The sequence below is a fragment of the Buceros rhinoceros genome, unplaced genomic scaffold (genome assembly GCF_000710305.1).
Source record: "Buceros rhinoceros silvestris isolate BGI_N320 unplaced genomic scaffold, ASM71030v1 scaffold19941, whole genome shotgun sequence".
NCBI lineage: Eukaryota > Metazoa > Chordata > Aves > Bucerotiformes > Bucerotidae > Buceros > Buceros rhinoceros.
The window spans coordinates 77,261-80,588 of record NW_010393947.1 but is presented as its reverse complement, the minus strand read 5'-3'; the positions used below and the strand labels follow the sequence as shown (position 1 = coordinate 80,588).

Sequence of the window (3,328 nt, the reverse complement as noted above, 5' to 3'; positions counted from 1 at the left end):
GGATCTTTGCTGCCCTCTGAGCACCCTCGGGGGAAAGCAGGTCTTCCTTCATATCTGGGGTGATTACACTTCTAATAACTCTGCTGCCAAACCGATGTCATAGTCCATAGAGCAGTTCCAACCCGCCAGGCTGGCTGGAGAGCAATTGGCCTTCACGTGTTTTACTGCTCGTGCCCACGGAGACAGCTTTGGGTTTATTTAACATGTTTTCAAGCAATACTTATTTGTTTCTACCTGCTGCCTCTAAAAATAGCCATCACCAGCCAACACATCTTCAGAACCAGTTCCAAGTACGGTTTTATTGACGGGGGATGAACTGTTTAAGATGATGCGCCCTCCTCCCTAGCAAGAGAAAAATGACCAAGTGTAGCAAAACTGGCATCTGTCAGGTTGTTGATAGCAAAGATTTTTTTTTTTTTTCTTTTGAAGGTAACTTGAGAATTAAAAAAAAGCCCAACTCTCATCACCGCTTACTGTATGATTTGCTAATTGCACATCTGGTGCCTCTTTGGCTTTTCAGAGGACTGACAAAACCATGAATAATTCGGGTGTCAGATTAGCTGTTCCTAGTGAGGTCCCCTGCTTTTAGGGTTAAATCAGAAAGAATGTGGTTGCTTGATAGGTGAAGTATTTCACAGGGAGAAGAGTAGTATTTCTTTGAATGATGCCTGAAAATTTCTCAGCTTTGCAGGGAAAGAATAGCTTTGATTATTTGGAAAAGCACACTGAATATCTAGGGGGTGGAATCTGGATTTTATCAGAGTAAATTGTTAAAGTTTTAAAACTTCATCCCTGGGAAGGAATGTTACTGACATGAAACAATTTTGGATGTGAGAACCCAAATAGTTACCAGAAACAAGGGGAAAAAAAAAACAAAACAAAAAACCGAACAAACCCCGGCTTCTAGGTTAATGGTATCATAAGAGCTTTTATTCTGCAAATGCAGGGAAATGTGCGGGTTTTATATCTGAGATTGGGGAAATAAAACCTCCTTTATGTGCTTCATTAAACCCCCTTTAAAAAAAAAATACCAAGTTTTTACACAATCACCTTCTCTGGGTTCCATCACCGCCACCCACAAACAAAACAAAAAACCTTTCAAAAAATCTCTTCAAAGACAAGCAGGGTTCTTGTTTAATTTCGTAGGCACTGAACGTTTTGGCCACCGCTGATCTGGGGGGTCGGGGGCTCTAATACTGTAAATTTTCAGCAGGGATGTGACCGTGCGGTCATTAGAGCTCTGACATTTCATACCACCAAGAAGGTCGGCAGGGCCGTGACCTCTGGTGACGTGTTGATCCGTTCCTTAGTCTTCTTTCATGGACCTGCCCTAAATTTTGTCTTTTTTTTTCCGTGAGGTGCTTTTGTTGCTCTGTGTTGTCTTAGTGACTCAGAAGATTCAAAAAGCTGTGTGAACCGTTAACAGGAATTGCGATTGTGGCCTTTTGTTCCTTCGATTGTGGTAGAGCGTATACTCTGTCCCTTCCCTGAGCGTAACTGTAGGGACATTCGCAGCTGTCCTGTGCAGCGGGTCTGGCTAAGCGTGCGCTGTAGCACAAGCAGCACTCACCGCTGGGGAGTGAGCTGCGTGGGTACGTGCTGGAGACGTTGGCACGCATCAAGGAGCTTTATTTTTGGTTGCCTGCAGTAAATTCCATCCCTTCGGTAGCACGTTTCTCTTGGGTGCTTTTAGACAATGCTTGACTGAAGGAAGCCTGACTCTCATCTGTACCAGATGTGGTTCTGGTACGTCGGGAGGTGTTTGCGCTGAAGATGGTGTCTGGAGCTGTTGTAATGACAATGCTGGTGTTAATACCACGGGCGCTCTGCGTGCTGGCTCCTGAGTGGGGTCATTACTGGTTGTGGTGACCTTAAGCAGTGGTGGTAAAATCGGAGGCTGTTGAGCAGAGTGAGCCGGGACAGGACCCAGTTTGGGGACTGTCAGCTATCACATGGTATCTTGCATCAAGTGTTCACATGTGTGTTTTTTGTCTAGGGAGTGTAAAGACTTTGTGCTTTTAAATATTTAGAAAGAAGTCTACCCCAGCGTGTTCAAAGGAGCCTTTCTCTTTCCGCGTACCCGTGCTGTGGGGGGTTTGATGACAGCCAACGTTTCCAAAGGGCGCTGACCGCACACGTGGGTTACTTTGTGAACTGAATAATTAGTTTAGACATATATTTGATAAATAGCAAGCTCTCCCTTGACCTTCCCTTGCCCAAGCTGTGTGTTAGCCTTCTGCTGGGTAGCTAATTTAGGCTCTTCGCCACATGCAGTGCCTTGACGCTGTCCTTGGAGCACCCACTCGGAGCCTTTGCCTGGTGCACTAACAATGTGTTTCGGTTCTTTTAATTTAGGTCAAATTTCAAAGGACTAATTTAAGCTTTCCACAAGGGACAGCCTAATTCTCTGTCCAAAACGGCCTTAAATGTGTGTTTGGGAGGTTCCTAGGAGTGGCGGTGAAGGAGAGAGACCTTCTTTAATGGGTGACGTGTGCTCATGGAGGGCTCTGAAGCGAATGAGTTGTCGCTGGGGTTTTAACTCGGTCACGGCTGTTTGCTGGCACTAAACAATAGACAAGTGTAACCGCATTCAAATGCAGACCCGCAGCAATACCCTCCCTATTGCAAAACTGTTTCACACTACCGGCAACATACCTTCATTCCTGTAAAAATGTTGCGGTGCTTAAAGGTTAAGGTCACCTGTGGTAGTTAGCACGGTTCACTTGGAGATCCTTCCTTAGCCCTTTGTTAGCGGCTGTCACCTGCCTGGATCAAGATGTGGTGTCTCAGGAGGTGCCTCTCAGGCTCCCAGCGAGTGGGCAGGGCTGCAGCATGTGAAGGAGGGATGCTGCAGTGGTGGGACGTCCCCTGTCCCACAGACACCAGTGCGCCCTCCCTCCTGGGATGCCCCCATGGTTCCTCTCCGTGTTTTGAGGTTGCGGAGCTGGTGGGATCCTGCGTGGTGGTCATCTTCCCGGGGTGGAGGCGATGGAGGAGCACCCAGATGCTACTTCCAGTTTGGCAGGAAAAATAAGGTTCACCCGGGGCTCCCTTGTTACTGTATTTATGTTACAAGAGCCGTCACTTTGATATCTGCAAATTATTATTAATAATTCAAACTGATTAGTTAAATTGGAGGGCTGTTTGTTTTTTTTAAGGAGGAGCAATTATCGCAGCCCATTATGGAGGACTGCGACATGCCCGCGGGTCGGGTGAGGGTTGGAGGTGACGCCCTTGCAGGGAGCCGGGGCAGTAAGTTATTTGGCCCAGTTCAGGAATTGCTCACTGGATTCTGGGGAATCGTACGAGCAGCCAGATTAAATCAGGC

At 46.9% G+C, this 3,328-nt stretch overlaps 1 protein-coding gene across 1 annotated transcript in view; it reads left to right on the top strand.

Annotated features, from left to right (window-relative positions):
- FGFR2 (fibroblast growth factor receptor 2) overlaps nucleotides 1-3,328 on the top strand; it is an 81,215-nt gene that overhangs the window by 976 nt on the left and 76,911 nt on the right. The window lies entirely within an intron of this gene.